The sequence below is a fragment of the Rhodnius prolixus genome, unplaced genomic scaffold (assembly GCF_049639745.1).
Source record: "Rhodnius prolixus isolate KJV_2025 unplaced genomic scaffold, Rpr scaffold_7, whole genome shotgun sequence".
NCBI classification, from domain to species: Eukaryota; Metazoa; Arthropoda; class Insecta; order Hemiptera; family Reduviidae; genus Rhodnius; species Rhodnius prolixus.
Window position 1 is genome coordinate 14,226,164 of NW_027411582.1, and position 26,182 is coordinate 14,252,345.

A 26,182-nucleotide genomic window follows, 5' to 3' on the forward strand; every position below is an offset into this window, starting at 1 on the left:
CATTGATAAAATGATATGGTGATGGATGACAGAAGAGTGAAGGTGCGTGAGATTGCTAGTGCTGTGGGCATCTCGAATGAACGGATACATAATATTTTGCATCAACATTTGGACATGACAAAGCTATCCGCAAGATGGGTGCCGCGATTGCTCACGCTTGACCAAAAACGAAATCGTGTGAAGTGTTGCAAGGACGGTTTGCAGCTGTTCCAGAAGAATCCGCAGGACTGTGGATGAAACATGGATACATCACTACACTCCTGAGGCCAAAGAACAATCTAAACAATGGGTTACCAAGGGGGAATCTGCGCCAAAAAAGGCGAAGACCGTTCCTTCGGCCGGAAAGATTATGGCGACTGTCTTTTGGGATTCGCAAGGAATAATCCTCATCGACTATCTGGAAAAGGGTAAAACTATTACAGGTGCATATTATTCATCGTTATTGGACCGTTTGAAAACCGAACTGCAAGAAAAACGCCCACGATTGGCCCACAAAAAAGTCCTTTTCCATCACGACAACGCACCAGCTCACACCTCAGCAGTTGTGGTCGCAAAATTAATGGAAATAGGGTTCCAACTCGTTTCACATCCCCCCTATTCTCCAGACTTGGCTCCCTCGGACTACTATTTGTTGCCCAATATGAAGAAATGGCTGGCGGGAAAAATATTTTATTCAAACGAGGAGGTGATTGCAGAAACGAATGGCTATTTTTCAGACTTAGACAACTCCTATTATTCGGAAGGAATCAACACACAAGAGCAGCGTTGGACGAAGTGTATAAGCCTAAATGGAGACTATGTTGAAAAATAAAAAAGGTTTACCCCAAAAAATTAAGTAGCTTTTATTTTTGCACGGACTTTTCAAACGACCCTCGTACTGAGATAATTTGAAGGCTTGAATGTGTATAGCTCGTCTCTGAAAACCATAAAAGTTCTCGGTAAAAAAAAGAAAGCGTTGAAGAAACAATTTATTAATTAATTTCTTCTGTGAAAATAGCCCTTCAGAGAACACAGTTTAAGATTGGTGAAGATCTAGAATCTTCCCCTCGAAACTAAAGTTATTAAAGCTGAAACTTCATTAAAGTTCCAGGTTATAGTGTTGGTCCAAAACTTTAGTATCAGACGCGATAGTGAAAAATGTGTTTTATCTATTCCTGTCGTTGGTTGGTAGTGAGATAATATTTTGAGCCAGTGTACAGAGCAAGTTAAAAAACTTGATTTCACTTTATCGTGTGTATCTGTTTAGGAGATCCAAAAAAAAAAAAAAGGCAATTGCTTGGTAAATATATTTAAAACATTTGACATGACCTCAATTTTTTATTTTTCTTTAAGAAGCTTATAAAAATTGTGTTTTTAAATGTTATTTATACAAGGCATTTAGACAGTTTAAAAAAAAGGAAGATTTGAGAAAGTTGAGACGACCCAAGAGAATCAATTTTCAAAACGACATGTTATTTATTGAAATAGCCTGAACAAGTATGATAGAAAGGATTCAGAAGAAGAACACTTCTATTCAAGCGTTTCACAAGCTTGAAACAATGCATTAAACTCTCATAAGCAGAACGTAATACCTTGTAATTCGGTGAAACAGTATTTAATAGAGAGAAGCTACTCGTACAGTTATAAAATTAATTTTCACAGAAACAAAAGTTTAAAACAAGCTTTATTACCTTTAATAACATATGTACTTAAGCAGTATTAGTTCAGACATCAGCTGTAGTGATTTTCGGCAAAAACAAGGATATTTACATGTTGCGAACCCGCTGTTCTGTACAAACATGATATTTTAGCAATCCAATAAATCCATGTGAATATTATATAAGAGGTATGTACATGTATTTCACTGTATTGGCACTTTAGAGGCAAGTGTAACCACAGAAATGTCTTAAAATGAAGTTCCAGGGAAACTTTTTTAAATATAAGTTGTTATAAATCCATTTATGGGTGTATTCAATTTCAATTTCTTTTTTCTTTTTTTAAATGTTACAAACATGGCGAAGATTCATTTAGTAATTCTAAAAGTTATAACAAATATCAGTGATTGAACGCTAAAATCAGACGGTTGTACTAACTACATTTTGCAATAATCAGATTATCAAAAAGCAATACAAAGAAAGCAAAACTAAGTTAAGCTATATTTTTTCCCCCATCGTAATAAATCAATTATTGCATGAAAATATGAAATGAAATGTGATGCTTTCAACGATGATTCAGCTAATAAATCATGCTAAGTTGTTTAAGTCAATCAACGTTGAAGCTGAGCTTCGCTTTTTTATGATTTTAAACAGATTTCAGTTGAAAGAAAATCTGATTGTAAAGAACTAACTAGTATTTGTTTTCTAGTAAATTCCCTCTTTGAAGGTTCAAGAGTAGGATACAAGAGCGCTGTTATTAATATTTTTACACAATTAAAGGCAACAACAATCATGAAAGACGTAAAAAGGAAAAAGAATTTAGATGAAAACTTAATTTTATGGTTATGATAAAGGTGTAAAATTGTTTAACAGCAAAAAAAATGAAACAGTATTATTTAGAATTTAATACTACAACGCAAAAAGTAAATAAACTGATAAAAGAAGCTGATATAATCATTCAATAGTGTTTCTCCGAAAGCATTATTTATTCATTGACCTCAGTCGCCGAGGAAACCGAGCAGCTACATGTTATGAGGTGAAAGCTGAGATATTAGTGGATAAAAAAAAAGAGTCTAAGTGAAAAGCGTGAATAAAATAAAATAAAAAAAACTCTCGCAGAAGTTCAGAGCATCAAAGGAACCCTGAGGACTTCGTATAATCAAGGAAAAACCTGACAGAAGTACCCAAGAGAAACCAAAATTATAACAGAAAGCATTCAAGTTTTTAGATTAATTATTAGCAACCGGAATTAAACATCTTTAATAATAAAGTTCAAGAGGTACTTATTAACAATTGTAAGCCAAATTAACAATGCTTTAAGTAATATTGTTTTAACAGTCATCTGGTATCAAATCGGAGCTAAATAAAAAGGAGCACAATGTATTATTCAGAAAGTCCCTCTAAGATACAGTTTCATTTTCCAACTGGTTTACAAAAGTTAAATCAACAAACCTTTTATTTCTGTCTCTCTCCGATGTCTAAATCCTGAAACCATTAAAACATTGAATAAACAGTGAGAGAAAATTTTTTTTTAAAACAACTCTCTAGGCTAGAATAAAGAAGATAAAATGTTAGCAAATTCTGGTTCAATTATCTCCTGTACATAAACAGAAATGGTATTAGTTTAAACGTATTAAAAAATGTAAATGATTTGCTTTTATGCACAAAAAAAAAAAGATTGTACTATTATTTTAAAATAAAAAAAAGTCCTTAAACTAGATTATACATTACTTTTAGTTCCCCTTGACAATTGTAGCACAATTTCACTACATTTATAATTAAAACTTAAGTTTTGTGTTTGGGCACTTGTCTAGCGCAATCATTTATCCATTTGGAAGAAAACGTATGCTCTTCAAGGAATTACCAGATGTTACTGCAAACCAGATTTAGGTGAATAACCTTTACGATTTGGGAGCATATGAGCCACATAGAGGCACCAAAACCCACCAATAAACTGCAAAAGCAGTCGAATAGAAAAGATAAGGCTGTCGAATAAAAATAAAATACACTGCCAATCACATTGTTCACTAACTACTGAAAAGCAAAAATATAAATAAACAAAAACAAATCCCTATTTTTTATGTATGTGAGAGTAAATCTGTTTCAAAGATTTTTCTGTCAAGGTACGTACACTGTATATACAGTAATCAAAACCTTCCATTTGTTTACTTGTTATGAAATTCCAATATATGTTATGTTTGTTTAACAATTTGGATGGTAAAGCCACATACACAATCGATTGTGCTTATTTTCAGTAATGCAATCCTTAAAATCGGATAAAATTAATTGTTTGTTATTCAATATTTAATTTTTTTTTTTGACACCCAGCGGTATTGTTATTAATATGACTTTATTTTAAAATATGAACATTTGAATTTGTCAAATGAAAATTATATTTGTAAATATTTTTTAAATCTCTTACAAATGTGTATCTGATACACACTTAAAGACCTAACTTTAGTCTTAAAAATATATAAGGAGATAAAATGAAAGGAATTATATAATTTTCTTTATAAAAGAATTCCATTAATGAAATAATGAATAATAAGTAAAAATTAATAAAATGTTTTGTTCCTTAAAAAATCTTTTTATTACTTTTGATATAACTCTAAGTATATCACTCTATTTATGTTTATGTATATAGATATTAGCCCGAAGAAGGAAGAGTCTGAATGTTTGGTGCTTATCCGAAGTGTAATGTTTCGGTAAGCTAACTAACTTGTCTGTACAAGAGAATCGCGACACATTTGGACTGCTGGGATTATAAAAGATGATTAATTATTTCAGAGCAGTAATTTCTACCGATAACTCGGCGGCTTATGAAATAATTCAAAAAATGTGAGACAATTTGGGGGTGGACCTGTGATAAAAATATAGCTACTAATTGTTCTGAGCGTCTGGACATTCAAGACCAAAGTGAAATTAAACAGCTCGGAAACCAGGGCTTGAGCCACTTACAACGAAGGAAAAGCCTGAGTAGTACGTACAACAAAGCGTTGGAATAAAACGAGAAAAGTAATGGAAATCGCTGAGTAAAAACCTCAGGTCAGAGGCAAAGAAATTTATAAGTAACCTGACATTATTTCAGGTATTATACTCCAACAAGAATGGAAGGCCATCAGGAATATCGAAACCTCTTGAAAGGTAACGTCAGGTTATAGTATAGGCCTGTTCAACGGATACTGTTTGAAGGGTGTGTGAAATAAAGAAAACGGATCATTTTTCTCTCAATCCAAAGAGCATGCATATGACTGAGTTTTAAGAGTCTAGCAACATATTCCTTCAAGCTTTACCCAGTTGTGCCCACTCTAGAAAGACTAGAGAGATCTTTCATCATGGGTGTGCCACAACATAAAGATAAAGCTAGTCGGCCATCCTCCGTTGCATCTAATCATTATAGATTACAGAATTGTGCTAAGAATGCAGACAACTGATGAAATAAGTACCTAGAATATTGTCTCAGAGCTGGAAATTCCTTAATTATATATGCACGTAATCTACGCTAAATTTACATTTCTTTTCTTTTTGTAGCATATTAATTAGAAAACATTAATTTTTTGTTTACAATACACTCCACTTCTTCAGACTATAATAAGGTTTATTAAAATAAAGCCGTCAGTACAAAAATAAGCCAAGTCACTAGTTAAGAAGCTTGAGTTCTAGAACAAACCTAACCTACATAAAATAAATATTTAAGGTGCCGCAAAATTAAAAAAGAATTAAACAAGTTGGTAATTGTTTTAATATGTTTGGTAAATGAAGTTTCCATGTTTACTCTTCATTTTGTTGGTCTTCCTCCTCAAGTGAGAAAACAGTAACTGTTATTGTGTTAACTAAAAACGTAGTTAATTAAAGTTTTAATAATGCTCAGTTTTCCTTTCTTTAATTTTCTCTTCATTGCTATTCTTTTAATTTTCTTTGTGGCATAAAATTAGCATTACCCATCGGGATGGTGTCACACAAAAACATGGCCTTTAGTTGCCGATCAAGTTTATTCAGATACTGAAAAGTGATGCAACAAAAATACAAGTTACATTCTTGAAATGTGTGAAATTCTTCTCTTCAGCCCAATAAAAGGATGCATTCCAATCGTGTTAAATTTTGATCCACTAACCGGATTAAAAAACCAGGGAAACTTTTCTGCTATTTTATTTCTCTTGCTAAGAGACTCTTCTCTCTAAAGGTCTAGAGCTGTCCTGGATCAGAACCTGATAGTGCACATACTGAGAAAGCTCCAAACGATCCCATCAAGAGGTACCACGTAATTTTCCTAGTTTAAACAAAAAAATCGTACTCCTAAATGCTCTTTTAAAAAAAAACAAAAATTTCTAATTAACAATATTAAGGTGGTAAAATTGTTTGACGCTAAATTTTATACAGAAAACTAAAATGGCCAAACTTCCCAACAGAATCAATGGGGATAAAACCAATTTGCCCACAAAAATGTTTCAATTAAAAAGTGATAAATGTTTATGATAGCGTTGAATACATATTACACTAACAAATAAATAAATAAATAAGCTAGAAGTTTATTCAGAAATATGGCTAGCTTTAGGCTAAAGAACTTCGAAAATGTTTCTGTCAGTTATGCAATATTTTATTAATAGTATAGGTCTGGTTTCAACATGCTATTTTTATTTTTTATTTCTGAGAGAAATGTTATGAAGTTCAGCTCTTAATTTTGGTGTTTAGAGCTCCGACCAGAATGAAGTACTTTAAATATACTAATTGAAAAAGAGAAAATAAAACATTGGAGAGTCCGAAAATGTTTTCTTAATTGTTAAATAATTGTGTTTCTGTTAAATGACGTTATATACTATATTAATAAGGAAACAATATGGCAAATTTCTTTCATTATTTTCCAATAAAATAAGCAATAATTCCTGTTTTTATTACAGCTTGTATTAGTAACGTAAAACTGAAAACATTACCTAAGAAAAATATCATTTTTGGCATAATTTTGATGATTTTTTTTTTTTATTGCTTATTCTGATAGTTTATCAAATACTTATGGGAGAAAAATTGATTAAAAAAATTTAGAATATTTTTAAAAGTGAAATAATTGCCATTAAAGAATTGACCAATCAAATTAAAGGGTTGGAGATATAATAAGTGGGCAGTCCGCAAAGCCATGACAACGTTAGCATGGCCCCGCCCACAATCAAATAAGCCACGCCTGTATTATTCAAATCTTAACTGGACAGTCTATATTAAACTGTTGGTCCAATAGTTAATTTTTCAAAGAATTTAGCAAAAACGTCAAGCTAAATAAATTAAATATTTAATAGTAAATAGGGTTGTACCAAAATGGTCTCTTTTTTTTTTGGCCGTACAACTTTAACATGACGGTAGAAAGTTGAGTTTTTGGCCATATTGAATTCTAAATTAAATAATAAGTCTTTAAGATCATATGGAGAAGCGAAGAAATATGTTGCAACCATCAAAGATTCAAATTAAATAGAAGGTATCAATTTTATAGAAGATAGAAATTCTGTCACTTACTTCTGCTAAAAGAAAGATAATGTAGCGTCGTTGATGATGGTTTTTTTTATGGGGCTCTTTCATACTCATCAGTAAGTGAAATTAAAAGAAAGTTTGACTAACAGTAGTGTTTCATGATTACATGGTTACTTGGGACGAGTTTTCATGAAGGCAAGAAAATCCTTAATGTTTAGACTTTTTTCCTTTTAATTTGGCGACCAAAGAAAACCGATTCTTTCACAAATTAACTATGATGTTTGATACCAAAGCATAACATAAAAGTCACATTGAAATCAATGATTGAACAATTGTCTATTAGAATGTTGGATAAAAATTTTGCTTTCAAAACTTCAATTTTATTAGGAAAAAATGGAAAATGGTCACATGGTGTTATGGTAAAGTAAATTTAATAAGATATGAATAAATTTAGGATGTATTAATCAAGTGAAAAGATACAAAAGAGTCTGTAACAAAAACTGGAACTATTGGAACTTCTCTTAAAGTACTTAGTTTTTAGTTTAGAATGATGAATGATGAATCAGTGTCATTAAAAATCAACGGTTGCAGTCATTAGTTAAAAACTTTACAGTAACATCTTCGGGTTGATCGATTTGGAAAATTGTGCCCTTATTTCTATTGCAGTATTCTAAAAATCAGAGAAAATAAAAAAAGAAAAATGAAAATACTGATAAAATGAACAAATATAAATAGAAAAAAAAAACACTTTATGGTGCAACACCCAATATTGCCATAAACTGTAGTGATATTAGAATACTAATCGCACATTTTATACCCGTATAAAAACATTATCTTCCTTCCATAACACTGCATTCTCCACAGTTGCTAGCTGCTCGCTGGGGGGGGAAAAAATAGCCGTTCAGGGAACTTACTGTCGCATCGTTATGTTTTGACTATAAAGATATGATATAAACTTATACAAAAAGTGTTACATATAAAGTACAAATAGTTGTAATATTGAAATTGGGGCCAAGTTTTAAAATCACTTAAATAAACTTTGTGTTTAGTATAATACTTTTTACGATAAAGTTGTTGTTTTTAATGCTTAGTGAATCTCAACATTATATCTATGATATTAGAAAGTAAAACACAAAAGTTCAAATGATGGTCTTATTTATTTTTTTGTGAGGATTTCATTTAATAAATCATTTAACTTTGAACAAATGAAAGAGGATGTGGATAACCAAAGTTGTAAAAGTTGAAGAGTAAGATGACGTAAAAACTTATTCTCAGATAATTTTTTTGGCTGTTAAAATATTTTTTCCAATTATTGGCACTTTCTAAAACGTAAAAGAACAAATAATAGACACTGAATTAATAATTTTCTTTTTTGTTAACTCTTACTAATTTTTACTTTAGACTCTTCATAATTCAGACTCTGCTTGCAAGAAGGAGAAGAAGATAAAAAGAAAAAAAAAATTGCTCGTTATATTGGCCAAGAAGACCTAAAGAATAGGGCAGCTCAATTGAGCTATCGATTCTTAGGGTAATCATTTCCACTGCATTGAAGCTTATTGAAGAACAAAATGTCTCACACATTTTACACCCTATTTAGTACTGAAGGCTTAAACATTATCTTCAAGGTCTGGCCCACAAAATAAAGGAAAAAAGGTATTTCAATATCCATTTTTTGTCGTTAGTAAAGAAACTGACACTATGAACTATATTCTCATTTAGAATAGAAAAGACATTTATTATTCTGGGACAATTGTCCCCTAAGAATAAACACAGGTACAATTAGAGGCCTTAATAGTTTGGCCTGTGATTATACAGAAATTAAATAAATAAATAAGTATTTACAAAAAGTGAAAATAAAAATAACAGCAGAAATTAAGGAAATAAATTAAAACAATTAGAATTTCGGAGGAAGCTGAATAGAAAGGAGATAACTGAATAGACGGGATTTAAAGATAGATAGGGTAGGAGCATGGCGGACAGATGATGGCAAGGAGTTCAAGAGAGAGGTAGCACTCATTAGGAAGGATTTGTCAAAGGATGAGGTACGGTGAGAGGGAATATAGAGATCAGATGAGCGAGATCTAGTGTTACGGGAATGGATGGAGGATTTAAACTTAAGGAGTTGAAAAATATAGGAAGGCCTTTGAGACTGGATGACTTGAAAAAGGAAAGAAGCCAAAAAATATTGGCGGCGATAGACAGGAAAAATGGTTGTTAATTTCCTGCAACTATTGTAAAAATGTTTTACTATTAACAATATTTTATTATTTATAGTAAGAGGCTACTCTGGATTGATTTCTGATTGCTTGGGATGTGAGAAGATCACAAAGATGAGACAGCTAGTTGAAGAGTTTTGGGTTTACCTACCCATCTTTTCAATCTTTTTTTTTTTTGCATTTATTTGTGCAACAATCAGCGCATTAGCGCTATAAGTAACATTGATACAATAGAGTAATAAATGATAAGGTAATGAGTGGAGAAGTTACCCAGTGGTAACACTCCAAAACATTATATGTTTAGTCATTCTCTTCACTTGAGAGGAGATCACGAGGCCATTGTCTCTTAAGGCGTCTTGTCCGGGTTGTCAGGAAGAGTTCTAGAAGAAAGATTTTGAGCTAGAGGATTTATTTGAGATTGCAGGCTGAAGTGGAGTTTTCTGTATCATGTTTTCAGCAACTTGGGTGACAAAACTGAATGTTAAGGTCAGGGTGTATAGTCCAGGTTATTTTAGTATTTTAGATTGTAGCGATCGAATCCTTTGGAGATTGGAGCGTTTGGTTGAACCCCACAGCTCTATTCCATACGCCCAGATGGATTTCAAAATAGAACTATAAATCAGTCTTTTGTTGTCCAGAGAAGTTTTGATCTATCGTCTAAGAGTCTTTTAAGTTGTCGACAGCGTCTGTTTAGTTCTGTTCTTTTAAGTCCTAGTGTGGGAGTTCCAAGAAAGTCTTCGGTCTAAGTAAAGCCCAAGGTAGCGGGCAACGTTCACTACTGGTAGAGGTGTTAGGTTATAGATGACTGGAGGAAGAGTAATGCGTCGAAGAGTGAAGGTAATGTTTTGCGACTTAGGCTGGAAACATAGTGGAGCGGCGGGCAAAGCGGCGATGATAGCTGCTTCAGATCAAAGAGAGCGACGAGCAGCGAGCAAAGATTCGCATGCACATAGTGATGAGCTTAGTCGCGTTCTCCTTTTGACAAAACAAGATGGAGGAACTATTTTTATATGAAAATTCTTCGTTGAAACTTTGGTATTTGCAGCAGCTTAGTAGTAGGAGCTGCAGTGTACATGACATAAATAAGTTTAGAAATGAACTTGGTGAATTTCATCACTTGTACCAACAACTTCGGGAGCATCCTGGCAAGTTTCATGCGTATTTTCGAATGTCTATATCAACATTTGATTACATACTAGCCCAGTGTAACCCCATTAATCAAAATCAAATTTTATTGTTTTTGAGTAATACAGCTTATAACATGAGTTAGGCACAATATAGAAAAATTAACTATGTAGGTTACTAAATACAAATCTGTGTAACCCCATTAATCTTAGCAGTTACTTTAAGATAAGAAAATCAAAATAAATAAAAATAAAATAGAAATATATGCAGATAAAAAGAAATTAGTCAATTAAAAAAACAATAATTTTATTAAATCACTACACCATGATTTGTCGTAAATTAATGTTGTTCATCTGAAAAACTGGAGTAGTACGACGCTACAGAAGAAAGATTGGAGAATTCGACCTGATCAGAAGTAGTAGGACGTGAAAATGTAATTTAATTTTGCCTAATATTTAGATGAAAGTTAGCATTAAGGGATTGAGAACCAAATTAAATGTAGCAAAAATTACCTGAATTCTCCATTAACTACTAATTGTTAATTAATTTAAACTATTAATTATTAAAAACTATTGCAGCTTCACAAATACTACGGCCCCACAGAGGTTTCTTTAAACAAACTAAACCAATAATGTATCAATATCCATAACCTTTGAAAAATAACCTTTACAAATTGAGCGCGATGAGAGCGAAGAAATCAAACATGTCATAACGCTTCGCTCTACTCTCTAGAGATAGCGTTGCTCTATCTTCGCTTTGCTCGCCACTATGCGCGGTCCCATATGTTTACTTGTGTTTGATTTCGCCGCTTTGCTCTTCGCTATCATCGCCGCTTTGCTCGCCGCTCCACTATGGTTCCAGCCTTAGTTTCATTGAGCTTTATAGCCCATTTCTTGAACTTTTCAATCGTATTACTTAGATTGGATATTTCCCAGCATTTTTTTTTGCGAATTCTCCAGAGTTTCTTTAAACAACGTACAAGCACTACATCCGCCTAAATCGTCACCGCCGATACGTCTCTCTGGCCCGATGTCATCAAATCTAATTGTAAATCATGGTTCAATCAACAGCTATAAGTAAAAAATGTTCTGTTTTTTATTTTTTCCAGTCATTTTAAATTTTATTCTGTTTTGATGCTGTCCCAGTAATTTCTAATCATTCTATTCATGATGAAACTTATTCATTGATTCTTGCCAATCATACTAATGAATATCTATAGACTATTACAATCTTATTTATGCAAATAAATGGAAGAATAGAATGTTGTTTTATTGAATAACTTCATTACAGAAATGATATATATAATAGCTTCATCAATTTAATAACTCATAATAAATATGAATTGATTTAAAATGGCGCTTTAAAAACACTGGTCTGAATTAGGACATATTTCATGTAATTTTATTGATGAACAACCTATATTTATGTTTTAGTGATTGTTTACAAGAAATTCAATTACTTATTAATGTGAAGCTCTTTCATTAGATTGCTTGTTTGTCGACGTATGGAAGGGTGTGGTGTCACGTTAGAATCTTGCATGACGCAGTAGACAATAGAAATTCAATAGATGGAAATACAGTTAATTGATGACAATTCCTCTAAATTGAGTTACCTCTTGATGTTAAACATTTTAGGCTATTCCCTTTTTCTAGGACCTCTTTTACTTATGCTATTTTCATTGTTGCTAAAAAATCTTAATTTTTCAGGTTTTAAACTTATAGTTGTTTGGTTAATTGTTTTTGTAACTGTTACTATGAGGGAAAGCATTTTAATGTTTTTGCAGAATTTAGATGTTTTTTTGTTCAAAAATAAGCTTCCAAAGCTACTAAATTAAAATTATCAACAGTCAATTAGTGCGACTAGCCAGTTTTAAATATCTGAATACCAGTAGTGGATACAGTTTAAAGATTATTAAATGATATAGTTTACAATTCTAATTGGATAGATATCAATCGATATTATTACGTTAAGCAAAATTTATTGGAAATATAATTTTTAGATAATAATCGGACAGAAAGTTCGGTTTAAGTTCCACGCAAGGTATCAATTATTCAACTATTTCTAGAATCGATAAATGACTTTCTTTTAAACAGTAATCTTATTATCACTTCGTTTATTCTGGTCTAACATCAGATCAAATATTTAACCTCTAACATTCACTTAATACACAAATGGCTTACCAGATATAAGTTGTAGATGATTTACTGAACTACACGAACCCATTGACACATTGTTGCTTGCCTTTAATGTTTTATTAACCATATTTTTATTAATTTTGGGCAAAATATCAGTCAGGCAAAATGTATTGGCTACTAAAGGTTTTAGAACCCTTCACAGATGGCAGGATGAAGTAGAATAGGATTTGGGAACGTGGTAAAGGATTGCGGCGATAAAAGTTGAACCCAAGACTAGAACCTTCAGCCTTTAGACAAAAGAAGTTGAAGTGGATATTTTAATTTTCAGTTTTACGTCTGACGATTATCTATCATTTCCACAACTGATAAATGATTAATTATCAGAAATATAAAGCAATGATTAAAAAGTACTTCTTTATTTTTTGTATTTATTTATTTATTTGCAACTGTACAAAAATATACATTTAGCAAAAGTGAAGTACTAATAAACATTCGATTGTGCCATTGAGCTGGCTCAGTACCACAACCAGGATGACAGGATGAGAGAAGCCAGCCAGCGCTGGAACTCTCTAGGAACTTGTTGGAGGTTGGGAAGCAATGAGCAATGAGGTCACGTGGCCAACGCCGCTTTAGTCGACGTGGAGGATTGTCAGGATGGGACGATGTGGATAGTGATTGAGCCAGGGGATTTGGGTGATCACAGAGAGTTTGCTGTGGAAATTTAGGAATCGGGTGTGGATTAACTCATTTACGTAGGGAATTGAGATCATGATGGAGGGTGCGGTTGGAGACACATAGAATGGCGTTTTAACGATTCAGCGGAGGACTTAAGACTGGAAAGATTGGATAGGTTGGATGTTGGATGGTTTGGCGGAGCCCCACAATTCTGCTCCATATGTCCATATTGGTCGTAATAGTGTTTTGTAAAGTGTAAGTTTGTTTTGTACGTTCATGGAGGATTTCGGTCCAAGGAGTCTCCTTAGTAGTCCGTAGCGTCTGTTCAGTTCTTGTCTTTTAAGTCTTGTGTGAGGGTTCCAGGTTAGACGGCTGTCTAGGTTAGAAAAAAAAAAAAAAAATACTAAGTTACAGAATAACAATTAACCATTTTTCGCGATAACTGCTCAGATAACAAAATGTAAAATAAAGATTGGAAATGAAATTCAATGTGACCAGATTGCGATTAAGAGCAGGCCCAGGAAATCTAACAGCGTTCTTCCAAGTCTGGGTTAATTTTATGCCAAAAAATTTAGTTTTATTTCTTTTGAAGAAGGATTTTTTTTTTACTTGTAATTAAAGACTTACACTTGATTATTACAGATGTAATACGTTAGTGTTTCGAATAATTTTGTAGCGCTTCTTAGAACAATAGGTTCACTATTCTCTACTATTTATTTCACCTCAGACAATTCTACATAGATTATCTTGCCTCTACTTCCAAGTACCATCCTAGATACTGGGGGATTTCATGCTTAGAATCACGTACGACTAGAGAAACCACGTTGTGAACCCCCCAGTGTCTCAGCATTGATAACAGAACTTTATATCTTAAACTAGCTGGTTGTTCGCAGCATTATAAACTAGTGAAATATTTCTTAGCGACAGTGTACAATGTAGATAAGAGCATACAAAGGGAGTTCACAGTGACTATGTTCATATGGACTAACCTCTCATATTCATGTATTAAATAATGTAAAGAGAAAGTAATTTCAACTATATGAGTCTTTTATTAAAACATTAAGCATTTCTTATTTTGTTTATGGATACAAACATTACTTTGTCTTACGGGCAGATTCCCCGAAATTTAACGTGTATTTTCATTTACTTCTGATTTATAAACCACTGTAAGCTATACGTATTTAGTATAGACAAATTAGTTACTGGAATTGTTTCAACTCCTTTTAGACATAACTTTTGTGACTTGTTTGAAACTAATTGTTTACCGACCAATAAAACTACATTATTGGATAGTTTACACTAGTTTTCAATGCGATTGTTTTTGTTAGTGCTTAGTTTAGCCATTTATTCCCTATTTTCTTGGCTATTGATCCCAAAAACTATCCATCCAACTATTCTAATTTGTTTAATTAATTAGAAATACAGTTAGTTGACTATTTGTTATTGGATCTCTAATTTCCAATAGTTCGAGTAAAAAGTTTTAGTTGATAGTTTCAGTTTGTTGTATATAAGTTATGATTAATTACAATATTTAGACTCGTTAATGAAAATAACATTTAAGTACGAGATGAAGAATTATGGTAATATCAAACTATTTAAGTCAAAACACTCTAAAATCTACAAAAATTTAACATGATAAACCAACCATCAAACGGATCATGATCTTATCCTTAAATGCCAGATGTTAAATTCTATTTAAAACAAAGAATTTACGGGGGATTAAGTCAATAAGACAGGTAGAGTACGCGAAAGTTCTTGAGATGGAAATACTGGAATACGGAAATATACATAGTATTAAGGAAAATTAATCGGGAAACACAAAATAGAATAGCTACCAGCTTGCTGTGTGTAAAAAAGCTGTTTTCCAAGCGAACTGAGTGGTACTGGAAAAAGAGTAACTGTGTGTTCTGCCAAGAGGTTGGAAGTAAGGTACATCCAAGGAATTAAAGGTTAGCAGCTGTGATTCGACAGGACAAAGGGCTGTTAGTACTTAGTGCCGATCAGAAGTTAGGAATTGAACACCAATTGCTGATTTCTTACTGACTTTGAGTAGGCCGATAATGTGGAAAGCAATCTATACTAAAGAACGAAGGAATCCAATCAAACGAAGTAGTGCTCACATTAAAGAAGTTAGCAATATTTTTGTATACAAAGAGATTAAAATAATTGTTATCCATTTCATTATTTTCCTTCGCCAATTACTGAATTTTGTAAACTGCCCCCTAATCACACTTAACAATCATGTTATCATGAATAAAAAAAAAAATTAATATATTATAAAGACATTACTGAAAGTTAATTGCTTGATCCAACAGACAAGGAATATTAAAAAAAAGTTTAAGACGTTCATCAAAATTTAATTTTTTAATAATTTTTACTTATATAAATATGTACTCGTTCAAAATCTAGACATCAATCTCATAGCTAAATAAAAATACAAAACTAAATCAATAAATACCAATCGATACAGATTTAATAAATAATTAAGGACGAAGGCCATATTAGAGTGGTATAGTTAAAAAAAACAAACTATTCTGTCAAAAATTGTGTTCAATTTGTTTACTGTATTGATTGAAAGAAGGCTCTAATAAGATATAATCAGTAAAATAGAGATACAAATTCTGCATTGAAGTAAATAGTATATTATTTCATGCGAATAATAATATGAATACGGTTGGATTATTTGTATTAATCCACACTAATAGTTAATAATTTAATAATTATTAATAATTTAATAACCACAATCACATAAAATATTTGTTGATATTCGTTAATTCTTCCTCTTGAGTTTATATATATTTTCAACTTAAAAATTAAGTTAAACTACTCAAAAAGAAATTTAAATGGCTATTTAAGGAATCAAGTAAGCTCCCCAGTGAATTATGTGAAATATTAATGACAAAGAAATTGCTGTAGAAATTATACAACTTTATAAACTTAAAGTTTCTAGCATCATAAAATTTAAATCTGGTAATTGGAACGCAGAATTTGAACCATATGGTTCTTACCATAAAATTAACCGAATAGCTGAGCTGAGAATGTTGTATTACTGGGTTCGATTAAGTCTGAGAATTTATTTAATACTTTAGTCCAGAAATTTATAATTATGTTTGCTAGATGCCTCAGTCCAAGGCAACTTATTTGGTAGTTGGATGCAAAACTGCCTGATAAAAGTAGGCATTATTTTAATCTGCCTAAAAAGTTATCAGAATGGCAGAATAACCTTTTCTCCTTATTATTTTTAAAGATTTCTGTGACAATTTGTATAGAAGAGAGTATATATTGCATTCAATTCCCACTGCCCTACGATAAAAGAGAACTATAGAGAAAAAGCCTTGAAGAATGGACAACAAAGTGGCAAAACTCTTAAAAAGGGAACTTTACCAAGATATACACAAGTCCACTCAAGACAGCAACTGAATCTATGACTGACTACCGATTAACTGGTCACGACCTAAGGAGACACTAACTGCACAGTTTCCATATTATAGATTAACCTTACTGTCCATTTAATTCACATTAGTTGAATGACTACCCAATCTTACGACATCGCAGAGCCAGCTAAATTACATTAACCATGAAAAATGAAATACTTTTTACATGTATGACTTGGGGCATGTAGACTTATTCAAATAAAGAATAAGGTTTAATAGTGATGTTCAGTGAAGAGATTAGCATAGTAGTTAGTGCAGTGGATCCCACTGGATATAAGTAAAGCTTCTTACAGCTAATTGTGGAAAGATGAACCGGTCTTTGATTGAAGCCCAGTTATGTCTGCCAGCAGTTCACTGAAAAACGCTTGTAGCCTAATTTCCATATTTTAAAAAAAATCAGAGTCAACTGTGGAGCAGCAGACTCTGATATCCGTCTAGCTCGAGCTGGTGTTCCTCAGGGCAGTGTCCTAGGTCCTATTCTTTACTCCTTGTATACAGCGGACATACCTCAACATCCTAATACTATCCTCTCCACCTTTGCTGACGATACTGCTATCTTATCTCCACATTCCGATCCTCTTATCGCTACACGAACTCTACAAACACACATCAACCACCTACAGGACTGGCTTTTCAAATGGAGAATCAAAACCAACGTTACGAAGTCTAAGTTTATAGTACTTACTCTAAGACGGAAAATCCTACCTCCTGTCATCTTGAACCAAACTCCTATACCAGCTGTGGACAAAGTACGCTACCTTGGACTGTACCTAGACAAACGGTTGACATGGAATCCCCATACTAGACTGAAAAAACAAGAAACTAATCAGCGCTACAAACTTCTCGCCAGACTACTTGACAAACGATCGAAACTTAACCTAGATAACAAAAGACTCTTATATCTAATGTTACTGCGATCCATTTGGTCATACGGCATCGAAGTATGGGGATCGACTAAGCGTTCCAACTCACTACGCCTCCAGGCATTACAGTCAAAAATACTTCGAAAACTTCTTAACGCTCCGTTCTATGTATCTAACCTCACTATCCATAATGACCTCAAAATTCCTTTCATTACAGATCTTGCTAACACTCGTTTCTTCAAATTTCATTCCTCTACAGCAGCTCATCCTAACCCTCTCATAGAACACTTATCTTCCTCCACATTACCAGGTAATCCTCTAAGGAGATTGAAGAGAAGATGGCCTCGTGATCTTCTCTTATCATGAGAGCAGTGTAGCTGAGCACGTTACTGGAGTGGCACCACTGGGTGCCTTCTCCAATCGTGATTTCCCGTCATTTCTTTTCTCTTTCACCATATTTGCTTGTTGCAACAACTGTTGCAGTGGTAAGTTACAATAAAAGATTAAAAAAAAAAAAAAAAATCAGTAGATTCTATATAAATATGTCTTTAGAAGACAGAATTCTAAAAAGAAATTAATCTATTCACTAAATTATAATAAAAATAAACGTCCAAAGAAGCATACTCTTAACTTTAACGAATGGTGGAAAATTAGGAAATTTTCTTAGTCATGTATCAAGAATATTAAAACATTTCGAAATCCACCGCCACTACCGTCCCATCCGGGAAATAATTCTGTGGAAATTGCTTTTTAAACAGTGAGTTCATTTTCTATTTCATAACATTTTCAGACTTCTTTAACTTCTTATGATAACACAAGTGATGAAATCTCTTTTATTAAAATAGAACGAAGGAAATATATGTATATTATATTCAGCTGTTGTAAAAAAAAAAAAAATTTGGTTGTATTTATCAACCAATTTAGAATTTGTAAGGGCAACCAAATTATACTGTATATATTTTTTGTAAACATACTTCGCAGTGTCGTGTAAAATGTAATTTAAATCTAAACATAGAATATATACAAGATTTGTGATAAGCGTTGAAAAAGAAAGTTAACAAGCTGCATTGCGGTTGGTTGGACCAATTCTTTTGATAAATAGGCAGAAAAGGAGACAACAATTCAACGTCTTTATTCTTAAAGTACACCTCGTTAGTTACTAATGATGCACTTGGAGTGAATTTTTGTTGTCCCTTACTAATGAAGGAAATGCACTCGTTGTTCAGAATAGAAAATCTTCTCGTTCATCAAAACTTTCTCTTTGGTAGTAGAGGAGGAGAAATTGAAAAACTTTTGATATAAATGAAAACTAAATTTGAAAATTTTTACATGGTGCCACCTAAAAGTTCAAATGAAGAGCATTAAATTGATTGTAATCGCAAAAATCCCCAACCCCGCCAAAAAAAGATCAGAAAATTAGACTATCCGGCATGTTTTTCAAACCAATAATTTTAATTACACTTTTAATGCACTTTAAGATTATACATTCAACTTTAAGACTGCATACTACTTTAAAAATGGCCTTTTAAATCCTTAAAACTGTTATAAAATAAATCTCCTTCAGAGAATAGTTCAATTAAAAGTCACAAGTCTTTAGAAACAAACCCTGGATTTTAAAGATAATCATATCAACCATTTTCAATAAATCTTTAATAGAATCCTTTCAGTAAATTGGGAACTGATCATCATATTACAGGTCAATTAAGATACTTTATTGTAACGATAAGATTCAACGCCCTGTGAAGCTTAAACTTTACATAATAAATTAAATAGTATAAGATCCATTACATAGATACCAAGCGAGCTTAGTCACTAATTGCTCAAATAAAGATCTTAATCAAAATATTTTAAACTTATTCCCAAGAAAATGGATTTTGTACAATCCTACAAGTTGTCTTATCCCTTCAGAGTACAGTTCTACCACTATTTAGATATGTAAAGTCATTTGCCATGGTAATTCTTATTTCCCTAAACAGTATTAACAGGGATAACCACATAGCTAACAGCGGACCACCTGTTGTTATCATCGAGTGATTAGCTCTGGACAAAAGCTTTCAGTAACTAGCAACAAGTGAATTTCAGTTTGATTTAGTTTTAAGAAAGAATTAAATGTTAGGATTATTCTATCTTTATGATTGGAGCAAGCGAAAAATGGTTAAGCTTGAATAATTGATTCATTTATTAATTATTCCAAAGGAAATTAATAAAAATTCGAAAGATGATCTATGTACGAATGGAAAAATCCCTATCATCACAATAACTGTTTTAAAATACAATAATTTATACCAATTCGCTTATTTTGAAATAAAACATTTGCAACATAATTCTTGAATTAAATGCACTCTGCATCTTCAAATTTGGAACTGTTTCCCAATGACTTTTGTCACATTTTTCACAACTTAATCATTTATTCCTTATTATTTTACACCATTTCTTCACAAATTTCATCATTCACGCAGATCCCATCGACCATTTAATAGAATAAAAGTGATTAAAGTTATGGAGTTGATGGTTCCAAGTTGATTAGGTGTAAAAGCATGGTGTGAAAAATGTGAACTAAATAAAATAAAAAGGGGTTATTTGTAATATTGTTTCTTATTTCAAATTCGTCAGTTTATTTGAAATAAATGATTTCATTCAGTTATTTGAAGTATTTTTTTTTTCATTTCAGACTATTTTGCTAATTTATTTGGAATAATGCACAACTACTTTAAAAGAAGAGAACAAAATATAATAAATTTATTAAACTACAGGTTTTTGGTAAGATACCTGACGGTATAATAGATTCATCTAGTTTATGTATGGGCTAATTGTTGAAATTATGTTCCTGAGAATAGCTACGGAAGAATATAAATGTTCTTGCAGAAATTTATAAGAGCAATAGTACCTCATCAATGTAGTTGAAGTTTACAACAAAAGTAAAATGACAGCCTTCACTAGCAGATACATTCTATGGAAAAAAGAAGAAGAAGAAAAAATCCTAATTAAAAACTGAAGAAAACTTAACTTAATATTTGGTGATGAGTTACATGTTAGCTAGATAATGGATCAAGTTCAGGCAATGTCAAAACTTTAAAGCAGAGTTAACTAGCAGAATCTGTTGACAAAATCATGAATTAAATTTAATTAGTGTGTTCTCATCTGTGTCAATTCAATATTATCTACTAATTGTGATAAATTAGCACATTAACATGTGATTATTTTATGAACAAATTAGTATCCATTTGTCAACATTAGCTTTATTTGATTGTGTAGGTTAATATTTGGTAGGTAAGGGCACTGCCGATCAATATAATCATGTTACACAGTAGAAGTGTACGAAAAAACTAACTTGGCAAATCAAGTTTGATGATTTTTTAGATGTCCATCATACCTTGAATCCTCGTTTACCTTCCTTAAATGATTTTTAATAAATTAAAGCCAAAATTAGCGTTCTCAGTCAAGATAACTATTAAAGAATTTTATTTCAATCAGGATTTAAGGCAGGGTCATTATTATTTTTGAAAAAGAAGAAAAAATATTGCAGTTTGCAGCTATGCAGCACAATTTTCCTTAAATTAAAAACTATGATATCGATATCGCAGAACACTAACCTGTTAGAGGAATGCGTTATTAAGTTGAAGCCTTCAGTGTATTAGAAGCAAAACAAGTTAAAAAATAAAAGCGTAATACTGCTGGAGTGTGAAAAATAAATGATGGCAAGGAAAAGCCAGTGTTTAAAGAGTAGAAGTTTTCCTCTAAGGTTCCTTTGTTTCCATAGATAATGAGGTGTCGTTGGGTTTAAAAGTAGAGTGATGTCACTAAAGAAATTTGGGACTTACAGCTTAAATCAAAAGTAAGTTTATTAACAAGAAGGACCTGGGGGACGTTGTAAAGTACAAAAACATTCTTTGTTCTGGCCTCACGACCGCCAAGCATGATTTAATATCAAATCTGGCGAGGAAATATTAAATATTTTGTAGAATTTACTACCCAATTAGAGAGTCCACAACTAGGAGCTACCAGAATTGTACAGAACTCCGTAAGCTGGGGCAGGTTGAGATGAGTAGAGCAGGTTATTAGAGTGGATGACCGTGGAATAACAAAGTAGATTTAGCTTTATCAAATCTACCAATCTCTGAAGTTGGACAAAAATCCATAATTAGTAAGAATGCGAAAAGAGATGCATGATATGAGGATGAAATTACTGCTAATCATTACATGTTTGTATTAATTAATAAAATTAACCCTCTAACTATGATTTTTTGTTTTTTAAACAGTAGATAGAAAACTCTCCCTCCTCTCTCCTTCCACAATACTTCTATACCAATTACTAGCCAAGTACGATATCTCGGACTACATCTTGACAAACGACTAACATGGAACCCACACAAGAGACTCAAACGAATTGACCTCAATCTGAGGTATAAAATGTTGAAAAGACTACTCGACAAATGATCAAAACTGACCCTGACGAACAAACGAACACTATATACCGCTCTACTTGCCCCAATATGGACGTACGGAATACAGCTCTACGGAAGCGCTAAAAAAATAGAACATCAACCGACTTCAGACCTTACAGTCTAAAATCCTGAGAACAATAGTTAACGCTCCCTTCTACGTCTCCAATCATGCTATACACTCTGTTCTAAATATTCCTCTCTGAAATAGCCCCAATCTCGCTACACAAAACTCCACTCAAATCTATGGACAGTCATTACAACCCTCTGATCCACAACATGTCTACTACAACACTTCCCTCAAATCCATAGCGCAGACTAAAGCGGCGGTGGCTACGCGTTCATTTCAACATATAACACCGGATCTCCTAGGATGGTTGCTGTGTAAGCTTGCCAATCTGGCGAACTAACGGCTTCCATTACTGGTTGGTAGTCGTTCACTCCACTCATGCCTCTTGGCGCACCTGCATGTGTATTTCCGCTGTCCTTATCTCCCATCTCTTTTGCTTATTGTAATTAATTACAGTCGCAAAATAAATGAACAAAAAAAAAAAACCAGTAGACAAGTGTTATAATTATTCAGCTTCAATATGAACTGGCAATTCTTGAGTTCATTTTTTTACTTCATTATTTTCAAGTTTAGTTTTAATTAATAAATAAATTAACGTTGGCCAGCCATTTCTTCAGGCTATTTAGGGTTCGTGTCTGTTTGATTTTAGCCCCAAGTACCATTTTGAATATTTAAATTATACTGTAGGAGATGTAAAGGTAGTTGACTTACATAGAGGCTTCAATAGATACTTTAGATTATTTGGATTTGCCTATCCGTACACAACTAATTTGCCTAGGAGAGGATACCATTGATTAGTTCCAAGATTATGCCCAGGCTAATTTGCCTAAAGCTGCTAAGATTAGATTAAATTTTATTTAAGACAGATGGCCAACAATTTTTGTTTGTTACTTCTAGGACAGCGTGAAACCTTTTTTTTTAGAATTAATTAGGTGATCATTTCCTTTAATGAATTAGTTTCTATCTAATCGTTAATTAGGAAAGCATTTCTCAGTAGAAAGCTTATTAAGTATTTAGTAAAAAGAGTTATGAAAATTTCAAAGGAAAACAGGATATACACAATTGCAATTAAACAATCGTTAAGAAGGAAAAGTTAGTTGTGCGAATTCCTTCTTGGCCTACAGTGCCAAAGAAATACTTCACGATGAGGGATAGAGAGGAGCGTTCGTTGGATGTCAACGATGGGTATTAAAAGTAATGAGATCTTGTTCTGCAGCTTTCTTTTTTTTAACCCAGAAAGATGGACAGTAGTAAACATAACCCATCCCAGAATAAAGGAAGATTCTTAGAAAAAAATAAATAGAGAAGAGATGGGAATATTACAAGTTCTGTAGGGCTATTTCAAGTGGGCAGTTTCTAGAATAGCCGTTTGTGAGGAGAATGTTCGCTCTGAATAGCTAGCAAATACATTAGCTCATTCTATTTAATTTTGATTCGAATTTTCGTGTACATTTATTCTGTGATACGAATAAAAAGTTATTTGATTTGTCATTTTAAACTAGGAATACGTGGATTTTTACTTTATCAGATTAACAGTGCATAGAACTCCTCCATGTTCTGAAGGGTGAAGTGGTCTAGTCAATTTCCAGGAAACCACTACCACCTGAAAAACACGCACGACACTTACTCCGATACTACCATCACCTACACAATAACCCGTACACCCTGCTGAGGGAGTTCATGGGTCTAATGGGTTTAATGTTATTTTGTGTACGACTTTGGTTTAACAAACCCACAAAGTAGATCTCTATCTTTACCATTACATAAATTAACACGGGACATATTTAGAAATGGATATAATTTCATGCAAATTATATCTTGGAAACAACCGTGATGATTGATCCTTTAAAAAGACAAAAAAGGAGTTCTTAGATTTTGGGGAATATATGTAACATGCAATGGTTAATATGTTTGAATGTCTATATTTAGTCTAGAATTTCGTCTATTTTTTTGTTCAACCCAAAGAGTTTTAACCTCCACAGATCTCCACAGAAAATATTGTGTGAATTATGGGTGTGTCAGTAAGTATTGTTACGCTCGGATATCCCGCTGAGACGGAATAACTCCAGAAGAAATAGCTAGCTATGTCCCTAAAAGGAAAACTTACAATGAAGGAAATTACAATAGAGGTTTTTTTAGTTCGCAGTAGATTTAGTTTTACCTTTCACATCTATACTTTTCAGTCGTGAGTGCTTTTAAGTTTACTTTTTGAAAACCTCAATGAATTTTTGTTCTTTTTTACTTAGTTAATGAAATTAATAATTTAAATCTTTGTAGGAATGCTTTCAAGATACAAGCGACTGGAAAGAGCCCAATTGATAGCGTAGGTTTTATATCTTCAAAGTAACTTAAAAAAGAGCGATTCACTTACATCTACATGATTATAATGTCCAAATATTGTAATAGCAAAAGTATTTTGATCTAGTCTAAAATATGAAATGCCTGCTTATTTCTACAAGCTGTAAGGGAAAAATACTTCTGGATTTGTGATGATTTTGTATTCAAAATTTGTAGGATAATCTAAGAGCTAGCAGCTGGAATCTAATCCAGGATCTCCGCTTTGGAATAAGCTAACGGCTAACAACTGTGCTAATCCTTTTCTTAAATAAAAGTATTGCTTAAGCTGCAATCAAGAAAATTATCCTCTTAAGTTTAAGAATAACAATCTCATTAAGTGTTCTATAAAGTAAGAAAAGCGGTCAATGAAAATAATGAATTAGAATCAGCAAATTCCAGTTTAGATTTAAATTAAACTAAACCGCTCCCATAATGGATGCTCACAGTATAGTAATTTGGTTACTCCATCTAGAAATGTACTTACAAGTACAAAGAAAATTATCATTAGAACCTTATTTAGATAGTGTACTTTGATAAAGTATCCATGGCTATTTAATTCAGTCTTGGAAAAACCATAATAATGAACCCTTGAGACTAAAGGCACAAAATATCTTTGTATCCTTGTGAAGAGAGAAGGTTATAAAGGCGCTTTTAACAAAGGAGAGTCAAGCAGGTTACACACATTCTCTTTTATTGTTTTATTTCTTTCGACGCCTTTGTGCAAAAGAGAGGATTCAATTATTATTTTTCTTTATCACTGGTTTCCCTCCATACAACACTTTGTACGTAACAAAATACATGTTACAGAGTTAGATGTTTTTGTAATCACAGCAATCTCTAAAAGGTAAAAATCTACATAATGTTAAATATAAACTTAGATCAATTTAAATGTAACTAGTGTTAGACATTGCCAACAAAGTTTGCATGAACGTTTTCGGAACGAATTTTGTACTATCCCGGATATTTTTGAAATATTCTGAAACAGAATTTGTAAAAACTGCTTTTCGTAATCAAAAGACCTCAAAATTTGTACCTACGTTGATATATACCACTTAGTAAATGTGTACGGATCGCCATACTTTCTGTTTAAGAAAGGTGAGAAAAAGTCTAGTGCTGTAATTTTTATTTATACTACATATATACACTTAATTATTTACCTTAACTTGTACACTCTGAACTTAAGACAAATTATCTGGCTTTCTAAATTAGTAGACTAACTATACTCTCCTCCCTCTCAGTAAATAGTTGCGAGGAATTAGGTTAGAAGTGGACTCTAGAAACTTTTCTGATTTAAAGTGAATCTAAAAGTTTTACGTATTCTGCGCTAATAAGGTTAGTTCAAAAAATTCAATTTCTCTTAATCAGAAATCTAAAAGTATTTTCTTAAATTATTAAAATAGCGGAGCTTTCGTGAAGTAATGATTTCCATATAAGATCTAAATTTTATCTTAAAAGTGTGTCGCGATGGACTTGTTGTCATAGGCGTAGTCTAAGGGGCGAAGAAGGGGTGTGAAATGTATACTATGTTTATACACTGTGTTTCAGTATAAGGTGCATTCCAGCGAGGTATGGGTAGATAAGTAAAATATATTATTTTTTAAATCACTTATTAAGTTTTCGGGATATAGGCTCATGAAGAAAATAAATTTCCAGACCCAACATTTGATAGCAGCATTCCGTACCTAAAAAATTATATTTTCCGACACTTTTTCAAGATAGATTTTTACTAACTTAAACTGCAATTTAATTTTTTTATCAACTGTAATGTATAAGTTGTTGTACTAATTGTTCGTA

General features: G+C 32.5%; 1 protein-coding gene across 2 annotated transcripts in view; it reads right to left on the bottom strand.

The window, feature by feature from the left end:
• The window catches only part of LOC141447027 (uncharacterized), a 115,627-nt gene that overhangs the window by 65,022 nt on the left and 24,423 nt on the right, over positions 1-26,182 (bottom strand). The window lies entirely within an intron of this gene.